Consider the following 25,087-nt stretch of genomic DNA (forward strand, 5'->3'; position numbering starts at 1 on the left):
GGCGCCGTATTTATTGAATGGCGTTAGCCGGCGCTAACAGACCGGCGCTGCCTGGTGTGCGTGGAAACAAACCACGTACACCAGGCAGCGCCGGCGTTGGGGAAAATGGCGTTAGGGCGTCCTAAAATGGTGCAAGTCAGGTTGACGCCAAAAAATCGCCTCCACCCGATTTGCGCCATTTTTAACGACGCCCAGACGCCATTTACATGACTCCTGTCTTAGTAAAGACAGGAGTCATGCCCCCTTGCCCAATGGCCATGCCCAGGGGACTTATGTCCCCTGGGCATGGTCATTGGGCATTAAGGCATGTAGGGGGGCACAAATCAGGCCCCCCTATGCCAAAAACAAATATAAAAAAATTAAAAAATTATACTTACCTGAACTTACCTGAATGTCCCTGGGATGGGTCCCTCCATCCTTGGGTGTCCTCCTGGGGTGGGCAAGGGTGGCAGGGGTGGTCCCTGGGGGCATGGGAGGGCAGCTGTGGGCTCATTTTGAGCCCACAGGTCCCTTAACGCCTGCCCTGACCCAGGCGCTAAAATCCGGCGCAAATGCGGGTTTTTTTGCCCCGCCTACTCCCGGGCGTGATTTTTGCCCGGGAGTATAAATACGACGCATTTGCGTTGCAGTCATTTTTTTAGACGGGAACGCCTACCTTGCATCTCATTAACGCAAGGAAGGCGTTCACGCAAAAAAATGACGCTTTTTCCTCATACTTTGGCGCTAGACGCGTCTAACGCCAAAGTATAAATATGGCGTTAGTTTTGCGCCGAATTTGCGTTGAAAAAAACTACGCAAATTCGGCGCAAACGGAGTATAAATATGCCCCTTTATGTCTCAAAAATAATTTCTTCATGTACCAAGAGACTTGTTATCTTCAAACAAAAGGAGTAGCTATCGGGTGCAGCTTCGCACCAGAGATAGCAAACATTGTGATCGATTATTTTGAACCAAAGTGTTTTTTTTTCCATCGCCAACCCATATGAGAAAAATATCATTAAGTGGTACAGATACATTGATGACATTTTTATGATCTGGGAAGGTGAAAGAGAAATGTTATGTTCCTTCCATAACTGGCTTAATCAACGCACCATAGATCTCAAATTCACACTTAACTGTGACACCCAGAAAATTAATTTCTTAAACTTATGGATAGTAGTCAAAGCAGGACACATTGAAGTAAGTTTATTCAAGAAGCCCGCTGACCGCAATACTCTACTTCATTTTTCAGGTGGTCACCCCAGAATACTTAAAGAAAATTTACCTTATGGACAATTCTTGCGCATCAGAAGAAATTGTAGTAACAAGTAAGATTACTTTGAGAATGCCATTGAACTCACAAATAAATTGATGAATATGGGTTACCTGAAAAAACTGGTTAACAATGCTTTGAAAAGAGCTTGGTACACACCAAGAGAGTCGCTGTTAACACATAAACAAAAGCAAAAAGGCACCCCACTAACTTGTGTGATGACTTATAGCCCTAGAGCAAACAAAATAAGATCAATCATTGAGAGAAACTGGTGTATCCTGAATGGATTAGGAATTGGGAGACCGTTGTTTGCTTTAAAAAAAGGTAAAAATCTGGGAAATCTGTTGGTAAGAGCATCCTTGCCCAAAGAAAAAAAGAATAAAGACCTGCCTGAGAATGATGTTACAACTGCCCCCGGTACAGGGACAGTATAGATGTCAGAACTGCGAAGCCTGTCAATTTACGAATGACACCAATGAAGTAATAACGAATGGTCAAGTACATCGAGAAAGATGTTTTTATAATTGTAACACCCTAATTTTGACATATTGCATTAAGTGCCCGTGTGAATTAGTGTATAGAGGACAAACTTCACAGACAATCAAATCGAGAATCTTTCAACACAGGTCTAGAATCAAGTGTGGCATCCGAGGTGCCCCTCTGATGGGACATTATGAAGAATTAAAACATAAACCAGATTAAGGCGGTCATTCTGACCGCCGCCCGCCACGCGGTTACCGCCATATGGCTGCTCCGCGGTCAAAAGACCGCGGCAGCCATTCTCGCTTACCCGCTGGGCCGAATGGAGCCGGCGGAGTTGCAGGGGTGCGACGGGTGCAGTTGCACCTGTCGCGATTTTCATTGTCTGCTAAGCAGACAGTGAAAATCTTTATGGGGCCCCCAGGGGCCCCACGACACCCGTTCCCGCCATCCTGTTCCTGGTGGTAAAAACCACCAGAAACAGGATGGCGGGAAGGGGGTCGGAATCTCCATGGCGGCGCTGCTTGCAGCGCCGCCATGGAGATTCAGCCCATGCAGGAGAAATCCGGCGGGAAACCGCCGGATCCCCTTTTCTGACCGCGGCGTCAGAATGGGCTGGGAAGCACCGCCAGCCTGTTGGCGGTGCTTCCGTGGTCCCCGGCCCTGGCGGTCTTGGACCGCCAGGGTCGGAATGACCCCCTAAATCTGGTGGACAGTTTTACAAGTGATATTCCCGGAAAAGGATGGCTTGGGACTCCACCGAAGATTGAGCATGACAGAGGCAAGATTAATTGAACAATTTGGTACAGCAAGATGTGGTCTGAATGACCAAGATGAACTATGGACACTAATTTAATTGTTGTTTGTGACAGAAATGAATGTATATCGTGCTTGGATATTTTTGTACATGAATATTCAGGGTAGATTGTTGTGATGCTACCCGTCTATGGCCTTGTATTTATAAAGATAAAAGATGTTGAGTGGAGATATACAGTAAGGATTAGACATCCAGAGATTTCCAAGAGGTACATTACAATCTTATACCTTGCAAAGACGTTTGGCCCGTGTTTTTCCACCGCCACCGCTATCATTTTTGTGTTTAAATAGTGTGTAATAGATATATTTTTATGGTACCAACATATATGACGGCCTTCATGTAAAATAGAACAAGGTTTCTTCCCTGTTCCAAGATGGCTGCCGTTTTTTTGTGCACCGGTTTCTAGATGTGAGCTTTCCCAGTTTGACCTCAGGTTTCTAAATATTATGGGAGCGCAAACAGATGGATTAATTTGGTTTCTTCTGCCGCAGCTAAAATACACAGGGCACTTTCAGGATCCGGTACCAGTAGTTAAGATGGCCACATAGAGCGTCCACCCTATTTAAAGATGGCAGTTTTTGGTTTGCGTTTTCACTTTGTTTGGAATGCGGTATACTGACTGATGCACCAGGGCTAATGCTGTCCTTCTACAAATCACTAGTAAGTGAATTTTTAAGACAAATTGTGCCTGTCCTTTCTATCTTCCACTTCTAATGGTATTTATAAATAGTGTTTTCACATTTTCCTATGTTATTCCCTTCCAGTTCTAGATAGAGTGAGGCTGCAAGTGTTGATTATTTCAGAGGATGATGTAAGATGGCCAATATTTTCCACACAGCATGTAGGGCATTTGCACCCTTGCATTGATTTTTTTGCACACTCATCGGAAGTTATGGCAATCTTACCATTCATGGGTGACCTCGGCATAAATAGGTCCATATTCTTCTATTCTTAGGCATGTATAATCACACTAGGCATGGTGACCCTAGATCACACAAATAAAGTGTATGTACAATGTTGGGAAATAATTGTATTTTATCACAATGGGGGATGTGATCATCTTTCACGGTGAAGGTACTCCTTAAAGAACTTTTAATATTTTCAGAGAAGTTGAACTGGTTTCTGTATATTGTTCATAGGTCTTTATCACTCCAAGAGTCCTGAAGAGGCCTGTATTTAGAAGGGCCAAAACACGTCAACCTTTTTGTTCAGGCGGTTGCAAAAAATAATTAACATATAGACTATGATTTAAGCTCACATCTTCCTGTGAATCAAAGCCCAAGGAAAGCGGATATATAAGATGTGATAGCCGTTGCAACCATCTCTGTTATGTGGATGAAAGTCTTAATATATGTTGATGACCACGTTCCTTTAATCAGTTTTGGAGACTGATGAAGAATTTGGGGGTCATTCTGACCTCGGCGGTAAAAGGTACTTACCGCCGGTCAGAAGGCCGCCACAACACCGCCGCGGTCGCTGTAAACCGCCACGGTCATTCTGACCCTCAAGAGGCAAACCGCCAAAAATCTGACATCCACAAAAGTCCGCCACAACAACGTTACCAGCGTTAAACTGGCGAAGACCAAACCTCCACCGTCACGCCAACAGAAATACGCCCATGCCATTACGACCCACGAATCCACGCGGCGGTCTTTCAACCGCGGTATTCCATTGGCGGTACACACCGCTGCGCTCAAAATACACATACAGCTCCAAAACACAGCCACATTGGACAATTTGAAATACACACACCTGAGACACATTCACACAACACTCCCACACACCCAATTAACTATAAAACGCACTCCCACATCACCCACAAACCCCTACGACCACAAATCAGAGACGAAGCCCAGAGAGAGACAGCACAGAATAGAGAACACCATCACACAGAGGCACACTACACCATCAACCACACAACAACCACGCACAAAACACCACACACCACTACACTCACCACACTCATCACCGCAAACACCACCCCACACCTCATCCACACCACCCCATGGCACCCCAAAGACACCCAGGTTCTCAGACGCAGAACTCAGGGTCATGGTGGAGGAAATAGTTCGGGTAGAGCCCCAGCTTTTCGTGAAACAGGTGCAGCACACCACCATTGCCAGGAAGATGGAGCTATGGCAAAGAATAGCGGACAGGGTCAACGCTGTGGGACAGCATCCACGAAATTGGGACGACATCAGGAAGCGGTGGAACGACCTACGGGGGAAGGTGCGTTCCATGGTATCCAGGCACAACATCGCGGTGCAGCGGACTGGCGGCGGACCCCCACCTCAACCCCCAGAATTTACAACATGGGAGGAACAGGTCTTGAACATCCTGCATCCTGAGGGCCTCGCAGGAGTAGGCGGAGGAATGGACTCTGGTAAGTCTCATCTTCACTACTTTATCCCCCCCACCCCACCAGCATGCCAACTCATACCCCCACCCTCCCCCCACCACCATCACACATCCTCATTGCTAATGTCTCACCATCACAACCCACCCATCCCAACACCAAACCCTGCATGCCACCACAAACCATCGACAGCCATCACCTAAGCATGCCCACTGCAAATACCCATCTCCCCCACAAACCGCCGTCACAACAGCACCCACAAAGGAATGCCAGCACTGGGGTACACGGGCACCCACACATTGCACGCTATGGCACACACAGAAGCAATAACCATACTCTTATACCCCTGCAGGACCCGAACGCCACCACACCGCCCAGGAGGGTCCAGAAATGTCCATCCCACCCTCAGAAGAGGCCCCCAGTGATGACAGCAGCTCTGTCTCCCTGGACCCAGATGACCAGCCCGGCCCATCGGGGACCTCGGGACAGTCGGTTCCCCTCAGACAGCCACAGGCTACAGCAGACCTACCCCCTCTGGGAACACCAGCACAGCACCCACCCAGCGGGCCCATGCCTCTGTCTCCAGGACACGTCAATCAGCGGTGTGTCCACCACTACAGGGCACCCAGGTTAACCCACCACCCCAACAACAACAGGGACCTGGGGGCAGTGGTAGTGGGCACACGGTCCAGGGGACAGAGGCCCAGGGAAACAGGGGAACTGGGAGGGCTGCTGTGCGACAGGGGGGGGACAGGCCCAGGGATCCCACTCTCCACGAGGCCCTCACCTCCATCATGGGAGCATACCACCACTCCCAGGAGACTATGGCGACGGTCCTGGCCAGGTTCCAGGAGATCCAGGTACTGCAGGAGGAACAGTTTATGGGGTTCAGGGAAGAACTGAGAAACATTAGTTCCGCAATGGGCACCATCGTTGTGGCTCTCAACCAGATTGTCACCACATTGCGGGACCATGTGGCACCACAAAGGGCCCCTGTCACTAGCATGGACCAGTAACAGGCTACCACCTCCGCCGGCGCTAGTGGACAGGAGGCCCCGACACAGGAACAACCGGCCACCAGAACTCCACCTCCTGCAGAAGAAGAACCACCCCGCAAGCGGGTCCTGAGATCTAGGAAGAAGACAGAGTAGGATGCCAAGACCCCCGCCAGGAAAGGATACCCCCTGATGTCATCCCACTGTCCCACATTGTCACCCTGTCCAACCTTAAACTGCCCCTGCTCCACCTTCCACAGGCATATGGAAAATGCACCTGTGAGACTGAGAATCTGGACTCTGCCATGGACATTCCTCCACCATCACCCATCACCGATTTTCAACCATGTCCCAAAATTGAGCACTTTAATAAACACACTTATTGCACACAAATAATCTGGAGTCTGCCTGTATTTTTGAAAATATGTATTAGACATAAATGTGCCAAAATGACCAGTTACATTGTGATGACAACATACCACTGTCACACAGCTGTAGTCCATGGGCAAACAAAGCAGAGGTCACGCAGTGGGGCCCACATCTCTGAAATTGGAAGGGAAAGTCACAACTCTGTTAGCATACACTGGGTGAAAAGGACAGACAGTAGAGAGGCAGGAGACTGTAAGTAAATGTAAAATGCCGGTGTTGATTCTTACCTGTGTGTTATTGAAAATACTGCTTTATCACTGTGTCCCTGTGTCCCTGTTGTCTGTGTCGTCCTCTTCGTCTTCCTCCTCTTCACTCTCCGCAGGCTCCTCAGCTGCTACAACACCACCATCTGGACCATCCTCCTGCAGAAAAGGCACCTGGCGTCGCAAAGCCAGGTTGTGAAGCATACAGCAGGCCACGATGATCTGGCACACCTTCTTTGGTGAGTACATTAGGGATCCACCTGTCATATGCAGGCACCTAAACCTGGCCTTCATTAGGCCGAAGGTTTTTTCTATAATCCTCCTAGTTCGCCCATGGGCCTCATTGTAGCGTTCCTCTGCCCTTGTCCTGGGATTCCTCACTGGGGTCAGTAACCACGACAGGTTGGGGTAACCTGAGTCACCAATTAGCCACACACGGTGTCTCCGTAGTTGTTCCATCACATAAGGGATGCTGCTATTTTGCATGATGTACGCGTCATGCACTGACCCAGAGAACTTGGCATTTACATGGGAGATGTACTGGTCAGCCAAACAGACCACCTGGACATTCATGGAATGATAACTTTTTCTGTTCCTGTACACCTGTTCACTTTCACTGGGGGTACCAAAGCCACATGTGTCCCATCAATGGCACCAATGATGTTGGGAATATGTCCAAGGGCATAGAAATCACCCTTCACTGTAGGCAAATCCCCCACCTCAGGGAAAACGATGTATCTCCACATGTGTTTGAGCAGGGCAGACAACACTCTGGACAACACCTTGGAAAACATAGGCTGAGACATCCCTGATGAAATGGCCACTGTTGTTTGAAATGACCCACTTGCCAAAAAATGGAGTACTGACAGCACCTGCACTAGAGGGGGGATCCCTGTGGGTTGGCGGATGGGTGACATCAGGTCTGCCTCCAGCTGGGCACACAGTTCCTGTATAGTGGCTCGGTCAAGCCTGTATGTCAGAATGACATGTCGTTCTTCCATTGTCGACAGGTCCACCAGCGGTCTTTACACAGGAACATTCCTCCATCTCCTCGCAAGTCCCAGCGGACGGTGCCTAGGAAGGACAACAGCGAGCACAGAGTCAATCAACCGACAGGTACGTAACCACAGCTTGCACAGTACACGATTCTCTATGCATTGAATGGCTTGTATGAGTGTCGATGCAAGGCCTAGGCATGTGTGACGCAGTAGAAATAAGCCATGTGGGCCCTTGAAATGGCAGCTGCCTGACCTGTGAAGTGCGCCAATGGGATGTGAGGTCAATGCGCTGGCGTGGCACACCGTGGCGGTAGGCGGTCGAAGACCGCAGCGCAAAGCCGCATTGGTTAACATTGAACCCTATGCGTTTCAGGAGCCAATGACGAAGTGCGCCGGGGGTCGCGGGACGCACCGCCGCGGTACGCACCGTCGCGGACGTGACCGCCATTTTCTATCTGCTTAATCACTCGAGACCTGATCATCCACAGGAGAGGACCTATACTGCAAGTGCTGCTGTGACCTCGGTCTGGAAGATACAATGGCTGCTGCGACTGGGGAAAGGGCCCCTGCCTTCACTTCTGAAGAATTGGAGAAACTCGTGGATGGGGTCCTCCCCCAGTATGCGCTACTCTACGGTCCTCCAGACCAACAGGTAAGTACACTGGGAGCATGCTTTGGGGGCAATGACTGTGTTGAGTCGGTGGATGAAAGATGGTGGGAGGGGAGCGATTGAGGCATGCATCAAACGACGGATGAGAGCATGTGCCACATGGCAAGGGTGGGGATGGGGGGGCCACTCACATCGAGCATGCAGAAAATTATAATAATGTTATTTCTCCCCCTGTACATGTCACATAGGTCAGCGCCCATCAGAAAATCGCCATTTGGCGTGCCATCGCCAAGGACGTCCGGACCCTGGGGATCCACAACAGACGGGGCACCCACTGCTACAAGAGGTGGGAGGACATCCGCCGCGGGAGCAGGAAGACCGCGGAGGCTCTGCTGGGGATGGCCTCCCAACGTAGGAGGGGTGCCACTCGTCAATTGACCCCCCTGATGTCTCGGATCCTGGCGGTGGCCTACCCAGATTTGGATGGGCACGTGAGGACATCACAGCAGACACAAGGCGGTGAGTACCAGCACATTCTGCTATCTTAGCGCGCAGTGGAGGTGTCTGGGTGGGGGAGGAGGGCTGTGGGTATCCCTAGGCCAGGGCGATTTCTGTAGGCTAGGCCCCTCCGTAAGGCATGGCCCTGTGCCCCCGCCCCCCACCTCTGTAGGGTGCCAAGTACAGCTATCCATGGCCCTGTGTCACCTACGTGTGCAGTTGTCGTCCATAGGCTTGTAGGCCAAGTCCCAATGATTGAGTAGTGTACCCCAAGTGCGCGGCATAATGCAGGGGGCTTCTGTGTCTGTCCTCTCCGCCAACTGTGTTGCCAATGCATGCAATCAACATGTCTTTATTCCCCCCCCCTTTTTTGCTGCTCTTCCTGTTCATGTGTGCATTAGCATCATCAGGCGGAGGAGAAGTGGCATCTGAGCACGAGGGAGCTGCATCTCACATGGCCCTGGAGGGCCATGCAACCGACTCGGAGTTCACCAGTGAGACGGAGGGCGAGGGGAGCTCCACAACGGTGACACGTGGAGACATCAGTGAAACACACACGTCCTCGGAAGGGAGCTCCCTTGTGGTGGCGGCAACATCCGTGCCCACCGCAACAACAGGTTCAGCCGCCACCCAGCGCACCAGCTCCGCCCTCCCAGCAGCCCCTCAGCGTTCGCCCCGTGCCCGCTCTCACACAAAGGCGGGCATCTCCTTCGCCCGAGGCACCTCAGGCCCTGCCCCAGTTACCCCTGCTGCCCTCAGTGAGGAGGTCATTGACCTCCTCAGGACGCTCATTGTTGGGCAGTCTACCCTTTTGAATGCCATCCAGGGGGTAGAAAGGGAGGTGCACCGGAGCAATGCATACCTGGAGGACATTCATTCGGGTCAGGCTGCCCATCAGCGATCGTTCATCGCTCTGGCCTCAGCATTGACGGCAGCCATTGTCCCTGTCTCCTGCCTCCCTCCTCCAACTTCCTCCACCCAGTCCCACTCCCCTGTTCCTCTGCCTATCCCAGACACACCTACAGACCAGCCTGCACACACCTCAACACCCAAGGGCAGCTCATCCAGACATAAGCACCACACATCACACAAGCATTCACACAAGCAACAGCCACATGCAGACATACCAACAGCCACTGCCTCCTCTGTGTCCCCCTCCTCCTCGTCTCCCTCCTCCCTCCCTGTGACGTCTCCACTCACACTTGCATGCACAACATCATTAGCCACTACGTCCATCACCAGCACACCCACCAGAACACTCCGCACACGTGCAGTCACCACCCCCACTGCCATTTACACATCCCCTGTGTCCTCTCCCATTGTGTCTGTCACCCCCTCTTCCAAACAACACAAACGCAGGCAGCCACCCACCCAACAGCCATCCACCTCACGACAGCCTCCGTCACAAGCACCTGCACCAAAAGACACCACACTTGACTCTCCTACATCCACATCCTCTTCCTCCACTCCCATACCCACTGCACCTACCCTTCCCACTGCTCCTAAAAAGTTTTTCCTGTCAAAAATTAACCTCTTTCCATCACCTGACCCACCCCCTCCATCTCGTAAGAGTCCAATCAGCACCTCAGCCACCACATCCCCTGGACCTACAAGGACAATAGTACAAGGATATTGGAGTCCACCACCTTCAAGGGCAGCTACATCGGCCAGCAGTAAAGAGACAGCCAGCCCACCCCCTGGGAAGAAAACCAAGAAAGGCAAGGCCCGGCGCGAGAGGGCAGAGACGGCAGCCTCCAAAGGCACTACCCTGGCACTGTCAGGAAGTGGGGTGCCACCTGGCACATCTACAAAGGGAGACAAGGGCCACAGAGAATCACGGAAGGATGGCAAGGGCAGCACAGCCGACAAGTCCGGCAGCACGTGAGCTGCCCAGGAGGGCCCCACCAGCCCCATTCCGGGTGTGAAGGAGGACACCCACGGGCCCGGGACTCCAGCACAGGAGGGCCACGCAAGCGAGAAGTCGGATGGCGAGTGAACTCCATATATTGGCTGGATATGGTGCCCTGGAGAAACATGTCAAGAACCGCTGAACAGGGCCCTTCAAGACAAGCACCGCTGAACAGGGCTCTTCAAGACAAGCACCGCTGAACAGGGCACCGCCGTCTCATGAACCGCTGAACAGGGCCCTTCAAGACAGGCACCTCTGAACAGGGCCCTTCAAGACAAGCACCGCTGAACAGGGCACCGCCGTCTCAAGAACCGCTGGACAGGGCCCTTCAAGACAAGCACCTCTGAGCAGGGCACCGCCGTCTCAAGAATCGCTGAACAGGGCCCTTCAAGACAGGCACCGCTGAACAGGGCCCTTCAAGACAAGCACCGCTGAACAGGGCACCGCCGTCTCAAGAACCGCTGAACAGGGCCCTTCAAGACAGGCACCGCTGAACAGGGCCCTTCAAGACAAGCACCGCTGAACAGGGCACTGCCGTCTCAAGAACCGCTGAACAGGGCCCTTCAAGACAGGCACCGCTGAACAGGGCCCTTCAAGACAAGCACCGCTGAACAGGGCACCGCCGTCTCAAGAACCACTGAACAGGGCCCTTCAAGACAAGCACCGCTGAACAGGGCACTGCCGTCTCAAGAACCGCTGAACAGGGCCCTTCATCTCAAGCACTGCTCCGTTGGGCCCTTCATCTCAAGCACTGCTCCGCTGGGCCCTTCATCTCAAGCACCGCTCCGATGGGCCCTTCATCTCAAGCACCGCTCCGCTGGGCCCTTCATCTCAAGCACCGCTCCGCTGGGCCCTTCATCTCTGCACCGCTCCGCTGGGCCCTTCATCTCAAGCACCGCTACGCTGGGCACCGCCGTCTCTGCACCGCTCCGCCTGGCCCTTCATCTCTGCACCGCTCCGCTGGGCCCTTCATCTCAAGCACCGCTCCGCTGGGCCCTTCATCTCTGCACCGCTCCGCTGGGCCCTTCATCTTAAGCACCACTCCGCTGGGCCCTTCATCTCTGCACCGCTCCGCTGGGCCCTTCATCTCTGCACCGCTCCGCTGGGCCCTTCATCTCAAGCACCGCTCCGCTGGGCCCTTCATCTCAAGCACCGCTCCGCTGGGCCCTTCATCTCTGCACCGCTCCGCTGGGCCCTTCATCTCTGCACCGCTCCGCTGGGCCCTTCATCTCAAGAACCGCTCTGCTGGGCACCGGCGTCTCTGCACCGCTCCGCTGGGCCCTTCATCTCTGCACCGCTGAACTGGGCCCTTCATCTCAAGCACCGCTGAACAGGGCACCGCCGTCTCAAGCACCGCTGAACTGGGCCCTTCATCTCAAGCACCGCTGAACAGGGCACCGCCATCTCAAGCACCGCTCCGCTGGGCCCTTCATCTCAAGCACCGCTCCGCTGGGCCCTTCATCTCTGCACCGCTCCGCTGGGCCCTTCATCTCAAGCACCGCTCCGCTGGGCACCACCGTCTCTGCACCGCTCCTCTGGGCACTTCATCTCTGCACCGCTCCGCTGGGCCCTTCATCTCAAGCACCGCTCCGCTGGGCCCTTCATATCTGCACCGCTCCGCTGGGCCCTTCATCTCAAGCACCGCTCTGCTGGGCCCTTCATCTCAAGCACCGCTCCGCTGGGCCCTTCATCTCTGCACCGCTCCGCTGGGCCCTTCATCTCAAGCACCGCTCCGCTGGGCCCTTCATCTCAAGTGCCGCTCCGCTGGGCCCTTCATCTCTGCACCGCTCTGCTGGGCCCTTCATCTCAAGCACCGCTCCGCTGGGCCCTTCATCTCAAGCACCGCTCCGCTGGGCACCGCCGTCTCTGCACCGCTCCGCTGGGCCCTTCATCTCTGCACCGCTCCGCTGGGCCCTTCATCTCAAACACCGCTCCGCTGGGCCCTTCATCTCAAGCACCGCTCCGTTGGGCACCGCCGTCTCTGCACCGCTCCGCTGGGCCCTTCATCTCAAGTGCCGCTCCGCTGGGCCCTTCATCTCTGCACCGCTCTGCTGGGCCCTTCATCTCAAGCACCGCTCCGCTGGGCCCTTCATCTCAAGCACCGCTCCGCTGGGCACCGCCGTCTCTGCACCGCTCCGTTGGGCACCGCCGTCTCTGCACCGCTCCGCTGGGCCCTTCATCTCAAACACCGCTCCGCTGGGCCCTTCATCTCAAGCACCGCTCCGCTGGGCCCTTCATCTCAAGCACCGCTCCGTTGGGCACCGCCGTCTCTGCACCGCTCCGCTGGGCCCTTCATCTCAAGCACCGCTCCGCTGGGCCCTTCATCTCTGCACCGCTCCGCTGGGCCCTTCATCTCAAGCACCGCTCCGCTGGGCCCTTCATCTCAAGCACCGCTCCGCTGGGCCCTTCATCTCAAGCACCGCTCCGCTGGGCACGCCGTCTCTGCACCGCTCCGCTGGGCCCTTCATCTCTGCACCGCTCCGCTGGGCCCTTCATCTCGAGCACCGCTCCGCTGGGCCCTTCATCTCTGCACCGCTCCGCTGGGCCCTTCATCTCTGCACCGCTTCGCTGGGCCCTTCATCTCAAGCACCGCTCCGCTGGGCACCGCTCCGCTGGGCACCGACGTCTCTGCACCGCTCCGCTGGGCCCTTCATCTCTGCACCACTCCGTTGGGCCCATCATCTCAAGCACCGCTCCGCTGGGCCCTTCATCTCAAGCACCGCTCCGCTGGGCCCTTCATCTCTGCACCGCTCCGCTGGGCCCTTCATCTCAAGCACCGCTCAGCTGGGCCCTTCATCTCAAGCACCGCTCCGCTGGGCCCTTCATTTTTGCACCACTCCGCTGGGCCCTTCATCTCAAGCACCGCTCCGCTGGGCCCTTCATCTCAAGCACCGCTCCGCTGGGCCCTTCATCTCAAGCACCGCTCCGCTGGGCACCGCCGTCTCTGCACCGCTCCGCTGGGCCCTTCATCTCAAGCACCGCTCCGCTGGGCACCGCCATCTCTGCACCGCTCCGCTGGTCCCTTCAACTCAAGCACCGCTCCGCTGGGCACCGCCGTCTCAAGCACCGCTGAACAGGGCCCTTCATCTAAAGCACCGTTGAACAGGGCACCTCCGTCTCAAGCACAGCTGAACTTGGCCCTTCATCTCAAGCACCGCTGAACAGGGCACCGCCGTCTCAAGCACCGCTGAACTGGGCCCTTCATCTGAAGCACAGCTGAACAGGGCACTGCCGTCTCAAGCACCGCTCCGCTGGGCCCTTCATCTCAAGCACCGCTTCGCTGGGCCCTTCATCTCAAGCACCGCTCCGCTGGGCCCTTCATCTCTGCACTGCTCGGCTGGGCCCTTCATCTCAAGCACCGCTCGGCTGGGCACCGCCGTCTCTGCACCGCTCCGCTGGGCCCTTCATCCCTGCACCGCTCCGCTGGGCCCTTCATCTCAAGCACCGCTGAACAGGGCACCGCCGTCTCAAGCACCGCTGAACTGGGCCCTTCATCTCAAGCACAGCTGAACAGGGCACCAGCGTCTCAAGCACCGCTGAACTGGGCCCTTCATCTCAAGCACGGCTAAACAGTGCACCGCCGTCTCAAGCACCGCTCCGCTGGGCCCTTCATCTCAAGCACCGCTCCGCTAGGCCCTTCATCTCAAGCACCGCTCCGCTGGGCCCTTCATCTCAAGCACCGCTCCGTTGGGCCCTTCATCTCTGCACCGCTCCGCTGGGCCCTTCATCTCAAGCACCGCTCCGCTGGGCCCTTCAGCTCTGCACCGCTCCGCTGGGCCCTTCATCTCAAGCACTGCTCCGCTGGGCCCTTCATCTCAAGCACCGCTCCGCTGGGCCCTTCATCTCTACACCGCTCCGCTGGGCCCTTCATCTCAAGCACCGCTCCGCTGGGCACAGCCGTCTCTGCACTGCTCCGCTGGGCCCTTCATCTCAAGCACCGCTCCGCATAGCCCTTCATCTCTGCACCGCTCCGCTGGGCCCTTCATCTCTGCACCGCTCCGCTGGGCCCTTCATCTCAAGCACCTCTCCGCTGGGCCCTTCATCTCAAGCACCGCTCCGCTGGGCCCTTCATCTCAAGCACCGCTCCGCTGGGCACCGCCGTCTCTGCACCGCTCCGCTGGGCCCTTCATCTCAAACACCGCTCCGCTGGGCACCGCCATCTCTGCACCACTCCGCTGGGCCCTTCAACTCAAGCACCGCTCCGCTGGGCACCGCCGTCTCTGCACCGCTCCGCTGGGCCCTTCAACTCAAGCACCGCTCCGCTGGGCCCCGCCGTCTCAAGCACCGCTGGCCCATTGGCAGAAGGGGCAGGCCTGCATCTGTGTCGGGCAGGGCTGCACGAAGCACTCTGGGCACCATGCCTCCTCCAGAACCAGTGGAGTCTGTAATCCACTTGTGAGACTGTGACTTTGCACTCCCCAGGATGTAACAGTGGGCAAGCCACCCACTGTAGAGACTTGTGAGACTGTGGCTTTGCACTCCCCAGGATGGCACAGTGGGCAAGCCACCCACTGTAGAGACTTGTGAGACTGTGGCTTTGCACTCCCCAGAATGTAACAGTGGGCAAGCCACCCACTGTAGAGACTTGTGAGACTGTGGCTTTGCACTCCCAAGGATGGGACAGTGGGCATGGAGGCCCCTCGTGGATCTGGCGTCGTGGACTCATGTGGCTGAGGTGCCTCCCCTTCCCTTCCCCCTGAGGTGCCTGTAGTTTTTCTATCTGATGCCCCTGCAGTGTTCTCTCCAATGGATTTGGGTCTCCTGTGTGGGCTTTGCCCATGTGTTGAGGCCCATTGGCCCACGTACAATGAATGGAACCCAATTTGGACAGGACAATGTACATTGTGTATATAGTTATAGATGTTGGATTTTTTTTTTTTTACTTAACCTTACAATATATTTGAATTTCATGATCATTTTATTTTGTCTTTGCATTCTTCTGGGGGGTTTGGGAGGTGTCACTCTGAGTTGTTGCTCTGCATTGATGTGTAGGTAGTTGTGGGTGAGGGTGGGTGTGTCGCGTATGTGTGTGCCTGTAATCTTTTCTCCTCCCCCCTCCCCTGTGTCGTAGGTGCAGTACTCACCGTTGTCTTCTGCGCTGGCGTTCGTGCTCCTGGTAGAGGAGCAGGTAGACAATAGCTGGTAGGATGTGTAGTTCTGGTTCCATGCTGTCCAGATTCCTCGTGGAGTGTGTAGAGGTGAGCGTTTTCCCGTTCGTAGTCTGTTTCTGCCGTGTTTTTATCGGCGGGGCTCCCGCCCCGGAAAAGGTGGCAGATTGGTGAGTTGTGATAGGGTGGGCGGTACATTGTCTCCCGCCTATCTGTTGGCGGTGACCGCCGCGCTGTTTGTTTGTCCCGCCGTGGCGGTCGGAGTGTTAAAGTGGCGGTCTGTGTTGGCGGTTTCCGCCAGGGTCAGAATTCCATTTTTTTGACCGCCTGCCTGTTGGCGGGTTGGCCGCCGCTTTAACACCGACCGCCAGGGTTGGAATGACCCCCTTTGTCTGTACATGTTTGTACATGTGTGTTTATAAATAAGTATTATGTAAGTCTTTCCATACATCAGATGTATGTTGTATGTGTCTTATCTTTGGGTCTTTATGTCCAGAAAAATCATGAGAATAATTCTGTTGTAATTTAAGTACATTACCAATGATCAATTTATAAGTTCATTGTAAATACATTTATTTTTTAATTTGTTCGTACTTTTTAAAAAGCACGGTCTCCTGTGTTTCCTATTACTTTTGCCTCAGGGTGGGCCAGGTCCCGGGGCCATGCCTAATATGATAACTAAGGAAGGGGTTACAGGTCCCCACCAGGGCTTTTATAAGCCTGAGGGACCACACCTACAAATAAGAAATATACAGGGCTGTGTGGACCCCCCTCACCTGGGCCTAGGGAACTACCATCCCCCCTGGGCCATAGTAAAAAAATTAAGGGGACAGTGCAGACCCCCAACCCCCAAGGGACCACCACCTCCTGGGCCATTCTCACTGCTTTCTTCTTGCTCTCAGTTTGATTTTGGTGTATGTATGGTGATTACCTTTCCCTCATTCTCACTGCTTTCTCATCTCAGCCCCATTTTGTGCATGCCTGCTGCTTTCCTTTCCATCGTTCTCACTGCTTTCTCCTTGAACTCAGCCCCATCTTGCACGCATCTGCTGCTTGCCTTTCCCTCAATCTAACAGTTTTTTCCTTGCCACCCCCCAATTTTTGTGTGCCTTCTTCTTGCTTTTACCTCGAAGGGTGTGCTTGGCATGGCATATGGTTGCATGCACGTACAGGGGTGTTGGATGCATGTGGGGGGTTGGCCTCTGAACATGGCCACAGGCCAAGCCCTGCAGTCGACCCCTGCTGCATTAAAAAAAACATCAAAATTCATTAAAAAAACAAAGGTTAGAGTGACGTTATAGTTAGGTTCAGATTTTACATGTAGAAAACCTTAGGAATTCTGCTGTTATAGTTAGATTTATTTCAAATAACTACAACTCATGCATTAAGTTAACTATAACTTGTGCCCTCACCATACACTGCTAATTACCACAGATATTACATCACTCATGACATCTTCTATGACATCATTGATAATATCACTGTAACACTTGCAAATTATTGATGAGAAAACTGTGCATGGCGAGGGCGTGAGCTTTAGTTACCTTTGAGCATGAGTTATAGTTACTTGAAATAACTCTAACCCTATGTGATACATTAAGGATGGTAAGGTAGCTAAGAGTAATCTACTTAGTGCCCTTAGGGTTAGGGTCACACAAGAAACCGCATGGCAGGAGCGAATTATAAAACAGCCCTACAATGCACAAAAACAACTAGGGACACAGCAATCTGAAGTGACGTCCTAGAGGCTGTACACTCAGGGGACCACTCAGTTTTTTGGCACGTAGTTTCTCTTGGTGCCAAGCCAGCACGAATGAGGCCGCCCCAATCACATATCCTCCCTCAGGATTGGGTGAACCATTTTAAATCATTATATAGTTTGACTCCGACATACCACCCCCATATGATTTCTGCTAGCCCAAGACCCGAGCTGGATCCACTACACCCTCTTCCCTCTAACAATTCTGATCTTCCCAAAGCTGAAGGATTTTTTACCCTGGCAGAAATGACTTTTGTAATTAAATTTCAGAAGTCTGAGAAGGCACCGGGGCTAGACCTAATTCCAGTGGATCTTTTTAAATCTGAACCCACTATTTGGGCACCCTACCTTACCTGTGTTGCAAATTCCACCATGGCAGACGCAGATATTTCTCTTTCATTGAGAGTGTGGAGGTTATACCTATATTCAAGAAAGGCTTTAAATCATTGATTCAAGCTAAAACATTTTTAGTAAGCTAATTCTTGATCTGCTGCATTCCCGGATCGATGAAAATAACATTTTGACAGTTTCAGCCAGGTTTTCACTCTAAAACTAGCACAGGTGATCAGGTTTTTACATTTCAATTAGTCAGATATAAAGAGGTTGATCTAAATAGGGGTATTTTATATGCCTTATGTGTGGACCTAAAGGTGGTATTTCATATGGTCACCAGAGATAATATATGGCACACCGTTGGAGAACTAGGTCTTCCTGGTGCACTTCTTGATATTATTATTAGGCTCCATTGAGATAATTTCTCACAAATTCACTGGGGAGTAAATGGACAAGTTAATGATCCTCTAAGGGTTGACAAAGGAGTAAGGTAAGGTTGTGTACTTGGCCCTACATTGTTCCTGTTATGTATTAATGATTGTTTCAAATACCTATTAGAATGTGACAATGACTCACCAGTGCTTGGATGGACCAAGTGCCTGCTCTGTTGTTTGCAGATAATACCTTGCCGGTCTCTAAGAGTCCTACAGGTCTTGAAACCCTCTTACAAAATGTGACCTGTTTTGTTTATACCATAGCCTTGCAGTTAATGAAAACAAAACCAAGTTTATGGTCATTCATCCAGACAGACAATATAAAGGGGCCTTATTTATAAAAGGGGTGTAGTTTTAAAGAGTGCTTGATTTTGATTATCTTGGTATTCTCTTATCCAGTACTAACACCTCAGCATATCAGGTCATATGTGTAGGAATTTATCCTCTTTCTAGCCTTGTTACCCCCACTTTTGGCCTGCTTGTGAGTATATGTCAGGGTGTTTTTACTGTCTCTCTGAGATCCTGCTAGCCAGGGCCCAGTGCTCATAGTGAAAACCCTATGTTGTTAGTGTGTTTGATATGTGTTACTGGGATCCTGCTAGCCAGGACCCCAGTGCTCATAAGTTTGTAGCCTATATGTGTTCCCTATGTGGTGCTTAACTGTATCACTGAGGCTCTGCTAACCAGAACCTCAGTGTTTATGCTCTGCTTTTAAAATTGTCACTGCAGGCTAGTGACTATTTTTACCAATTCTGATTGGCACACTGGAACACCCTTATAATTCCCTAGTATATGGTACCTAGGTACCCAGGGTATTGGGGTTCCAGGAGATCCCTATGGGCTGCAGAATTTCTTTTGCCACCCATAGGGATCTCAGGTAATTCTTACACAGGACTGCCACTGCAGCCTGAGTGAAATAACATCTGCGTTATTTCACAGCCATTTTACACTGAACTTAAGTAACTTATAAGTCACCTATTTGTCTAACCCTCACTTAGTGAAGGTTAGGTGCAAAATTACTTAGTGTGAGGGCACCCGGCACTGGTCAAGGTGCCCCCACATTGTTCAGGGCAAATTCCTCGTACTTTGTGAGTGCAAGGACACCATTACACACGTGAACTACATATAGGTCAATACCTATATGTAGCAGCACCATGGTAACTCCGAACATGGCCATGTAACATTTCTAGGATCATGGAATTGTCACCCCAATGGGGGACAATTCCATGCATCCCCGGGGCTCCAGCAAAAAACCTGAGTACTGCCAAACTCACTCTCTGGGGTTTTCTCTGCAGCTACCGCTGCTGCCAACCCTCAGATGGGGTTCTGCCCCCTGGGGCCTGGGCAGCCCAGTCCCAGGAAGGCAGAACAAAGGATTTGCTGTGAGAGAGGGTGTTACACCCTCTCCCTTTGGAAATAGGTGTTAAGGACCTGAGAGGAGTAGCCTCTCCTGGCCTCTGGAAATGCTTTGAAGGGCACAGATGGTGCCCTCCTTGCATAAGCCAGTCTACACCGGTTCAGGGATCCCACCAGCCCTGCTCTGGCACGAAACTGGACAAAAGAAAGGGGAGTGACCCCTTCCCTGACCAGCACCTCCCCAGGGGAGGTGCCCATAGCTCCTCCAGTGTGTCCCAGACCCCAGCCATCTTGAATGCAGAGGTGTGAGGGCACAATGGAGACCTCTGAGTGGCCAGTGCCAGCAGGTGACGTCAGAGACCCCTCCTGATAGGTGCTTACCTCTCTCTGTAGCCAATCCTCCTCTGAGGGCTATTTAGGGTCTCTGCTGTGGGATTATCATCAGATAACGAATGCAAGAGCTCACCAGAGTTCCTCTGCACTTCCCTCTTCGACTTCTGCCAAGGATCGACCGCTGACTGCTCCAGGCCGCCTGCAAAACCGCAACAAAGTAGCAAAAAGACTACCAGCAACATTGTAGCGCCTCATCCTGCCGGCTTTCTCGACTGTTTCCTGGTGGTGCATGCTCTGAGGGCTGTCTTCCTTCACCCTGCACTGGAAGCCAAGAAGAAATCTCCTGTGGGCCGACGGAATCTTCCCCCTGCCAATGCAGGCACCTAACTTCTGCATCACCGGTCCTCTGGGTCCCCTCTCATCCTGACGAGCGTGGTCCCTGGAACACAGGAGCTGGGTCCAAGTCTCCCCGACAGTCCAGCAGCCCTTCTGTCCAAATTTGGTGGAGGTAAGTCCTTGCCTCCCCACGCCAGACAGTAATCCTGTGTACTGCGTGAACTGCAGCCGCTCCGGCTTCTGTGCACTTTTGCAAGACTTCCTTTGTGCACAGCCTAGCCCAGGTCCCCAGCACTCTGTCCTACCTTGCCCAGCTCGCTGAGTGGGACCCTCTTTTGTTGTGCTGAGTCGACCATCATGCTCAGATCTTCTGAACGCCTGTTCAGGTACTTCTGCGGGTGCTTCTGTGTGGGCTCTACGTGTTGCTGAGCACCCTCCCTGTCTCCTCCTCCAAGGGGCGACCTCCTGGTACTCTCTGGACCCTGGCAGCACCCAAAACCTTCAACTGCAACTCTTGCAGCTAGCAAGGCTTGCTTGTGGTCCTTCTGCGTGGAGACAACTCTGCATCCTCCAGCACGCCGTGAGACATCTTCTGACCAAAGGAGAAGTTCCTGGCTCTTTCCGTTGTTACAGAATCTTCAGCTTCTTCCACCCGGAGACAGCCCTTTTGCACCTTCATCCGGAGTTTAGTGGGCTCCTGCCCCCCCTGGACACTTACGTGACTCTTGGACTTGGTCCCCTTCCTTTACAGGTCCTCAGGTCCAGGAATCCATCTTCAGTGCTTTGAGGTCAGTTGTTGTTCTTGCAGAATCCCCTATCCCGACTTTACTGTCTTTCAAGGGTAGTAGGGTAACTTTACTCCTACTTTTCAGGGTCTTGGGGTTTGGTATGTTGGACACCCTTAGTATTTTCTTACACTCCCAGCGACCCTCTACACACTATACTAGGCCTGGGGTCCATTTCTGGTTCGCATTTCACTTTTGCAGTATTTGGTTGGTGTTGCCCCTAGGCCTACTTTTCCCTATTGTATTCTATTATGTTTTACACTGTTTGCACTGCTTTTCTAACTGTTACTTACCTGATTTTGGTTTGTGTGTGTATATTTTGTGTATTTTACTTCCCTCCTAAGGTGAGTATATCCTCTGAGATACTTTTGGCATATTGTCACTATAATAAAGTACCTTTATTTTTAGTAACTCTGAGTATTGTGTTTTCTTGTGATATAGTGCTAAGTGACATAAGTGGTATAGTAGGAGCTTTGCATGTCGCCTAGTTCAGCCTAAGCTGTTCTGCTATAGCTACCTCTATCAGCCTAAGCTGCTAGAACACCTCTAATCTACTAATAAGGGATAACCGGACCTGGCACAAGGTGTAAGTACCACAAAGTACCCCCTAGAAGCCAGGCCAGCCTCCTACAAAAAACAGCACCCTTACAATAAATCATCGGGCATCTGTTATTTTAAAATTCATGAATAAGACCATGGTCCCTCCAATTTCCCCCCTTCTTGAGATCTGGAGGGCCCAAGCTGTAACAGCTGCCACCTTTGGAGCAGAACTGGGGGAGACACAGTAACATAACCAATATGGAAATAGCTGAAAATGAATTATTGAGTGTGGTGCTTAACATCCCTAAAGCACTCCTTTAGTTTATAAGCAAGATGAGGATGTTTGGCCAATTGCCCCTATAACCCTGTCTAAAATCAGTTATGTGCTGGCTGCATCTATGGTCTTACTCCTGAGCTGGAACAATTTAAGGTGGGCCTAAGTGGCATTTGGATAGGTCACGGGGTGAGGAAAAGTTACAGTTGCTGACCCATGTACAACAGTTTTTCTGTTCCACAGGCATGCAAGAGCATTGGTCAGACCCAAACTCTATTACTCTAGCAACAGCAAAAAATGTGACACTCGCATATTGGGAACATGAGGAGGCCAAATTGCTTAAACAGGTCGGACCAAGGCAGTCCACAGAACGTTTCATAGATTCCTGGCCATTCTCTGCTTCTGAGCATTTTATGAATGAGATTAAACCATCTTTCACAAATGTTTCACTATATATAAGGTTCATGTTGGGCTCTCTACCCCAAGCCACACTTACAGTAAAATGGAAATGTATATGTAGGAGTAATAAAGTCTGCCCAGTATGTACTGGAGATAAAGAAACTGATGGTCATTTGATGTTTTTTGTCCAAATGATTGCTGGATCTTCCCACTATTTCATTATCTAGGAGTCCGACAGTTTAAGGTAGCCTTGAGATTATGTAGAACTGACACATTCTCTGCAATAGTTTTTTCTATTGCCAAGTACCTAGAGAGCATTTGACCAATCTGGCATAAAATTATCTCCTCTTCAGCTGTAAATTTAATTGCCTCCCCATAAATATCTTTATCTTGGCCTGCAGAGATTTGTAGGCGTCATTGTTTTTTAACATCTCATTTCTAGGCTATTATGGCTTTATTAATATTAATATAGTATTGTTATTTAATGAATTGTAATTTATCTTCGCTGTTTAAGAGATGTTTCAATATTGTGTTGATGTCTGCTTTTTTAATGGTCAAACAAACTCTAACCGATTGATTTGTGGTTTGCCGGTGTGCACCTGACTGCAGATGGTGCAGAAAAAGGCTCTTTAAATCAAAGGAAAAACTGCGCTCGATGACTAGTGAGAAATCAGGACATATTGCACCAGGCATTCTCAAACAAAACAGAGACTTCGCCTGAACTGTAGCCTTTCTCAATCTGCATTAAGTGCACCATTTTCAATGCTGTATATATCCTACCCCGTATGGAGAAAGGGAAGAAATAATATTTCTCTTCCCAAGGCATTCACAACTATTTCAATCGTGTTTTCAAAAGCATAGATTTCACCAGTGCGCAATAACATTATTTCACTGTGCAGCAATATGATTCCTAAATGTTCTTACTTCCACCTCTAAAGGATATATACATGTTAGTCAATTCCTCCCACGCTCCATTCCACTTGTGCACATTAATGCTATTACAACAGTTCAGATGGATAGGATCACTTGTCCTTATATCAGTACGTCGCAAGTACATGTCCGTGAGTAGGTTTACGTATGGACATCTATTTGTGATGTACTGATGTAAGGGGTTTCCTTCTGCTGGTAGCAGCAGATGCTGGATGTCTCATTTCAAAGGTGGAACAGCCTTTGAAGCTTTCCACCTGAGCAGGGTGCCTGCCTGGGGAGGAGGTCTGACACCCCTGCCCAGGAAAGGCTTTGTTTCTGGCTCCAGAGAACAAAGGGTCGCACCCCAGGAGTCCAGAACTGGGTCTGTTGGTGCCAGATTGGCTAAGACCAGTCAACAACCATGCCAGGGCTGTTACGTTTTGCATGGAGCACCTCTAAGGTGCCCCCTGGGTACACTTTGTAATAAATCCCACACTGGTACCAAATAACCCAGGGTTCAGAGAGGCCATCATATAGCTGGGAGAGTCATGGAGACCAGTGTCCAAAACACACCATAACCATGGCTTCCCTGTACACTAACTATGTCTAAGAATTGGCAAAGACGCAGTAGGGGCAGATTGACTCATGCACATATGCCCTCATATGTAATATAGCGCGCTCTGCCTTAGTGCTGTAAGGCCTGCTAGAGGGGTGACTTGTCTATATTGCATGCAGGGTTAGGGGACATGGCACTAAGGGTGAGTGCCATGTTGAGTTTGCAATTTTGGGGACAACTTGTCATGCAACCTGCAATGGCAGTTTACATAAGGCTGGTGTGGGGCCTCTCAGAGTGGCACAATTGGTACTGCAGCTCTGAGGGGCCCTCTTCAAGATCCATACCTTAGGTACCAAGGGTACCATTTACTAGGGACTTACAAGGGTGGCTGAAGTGCCAATCACAGTACAGTTTTGGGGAAAGAGTTCTGGCCTGGAAATCTGTTTAGCAGGGGCCCAGGGAATTTACAGGTGGAAACCATACCATGTTCAAGGTGAAAAGTGGGGGGCTAACCATGTCAAAAGAGGCACTTTCTCACAAGCCCCCATTCCAAAGTAGTGCAAAATCATGGGGCAAGAACTCCTGTACTTCTACTACACTTCCCAGCTTCTAGAAGGTGGGAGAAGGTTCCAACCAGACCTCACCAGTTCCAAGAATCTCCATCCTCCCCTACTCTGGCTCCAGACATTAGTAGGGGGTAAACAAGCTCCTTGTGTAAGTGCAGGACACGGCCTATAAAAGTGTAACATGCATCCCGTCCCCCTCTCTCCCAGCCCAGGAAGACCATCAGTATGTAGATAAATGCAGATGTAACCCTGTCACACCTAACCCTCTCTGATGGATAGCTGTCTGGAGAGTATGCACAAAGTCGAGCTGTCACCCTGCCTTAGACGTGTATTGGAGTCAGGCTGCAAAGCACCAGAGTTAGAAGCACAGAGGAATGCTCACTTTCTAAAAGTGACATTTCTAAAATAGTAATGTAAAATCTCCCTACACCAGTAAGCAGGATTTCTCACTACCATTCCAAACATACAAAACATGCCTACGCTACTCCTCACAGATCAGAAATTACCACTCAGAAATATATAAGGGGATTTCTAATGTAAACCTCTGAGAGGAGCAGCACTCACACTAATGAAAAACAAAAAAGACTGTCACTATTAGGACATGTAACAAATGAAAATATATGTCCTAGCTTTTACATACATAGCACCCTGCTCACAGGGCTAACTAGGGCCTACCTTAGTGGTGACTTAGGTGTACTTAAAAAAGAGCTTAAGTCTTGGCAAGTAGTTTGACTTGTCAAATCAATGTAGCAGTAAACTGTGTGCACAGGCCCTGCAGTGAGATGCCTGAGACAAGGTTGAAAGGCTATTTAGGAAAATCCTCCTTTTTGCCCTGGTCATCCCCAAACCTTT

Source organism: Pleurodeles waltl, chromosome 8, assembly GCF_031143425.1.
Source record: "Pleurodeles waltl isolate 20211129_DDA chromosome 8, aPleWal1.hap1.20221129, whole genome shotgun sequence".
Classification (NCBI taxonomy): Eukaryota; Metazoa; Chordata; class Amphibia; order Caudata; family Salamandridae; genus Pleurodeles; species Pleurodeles waltl.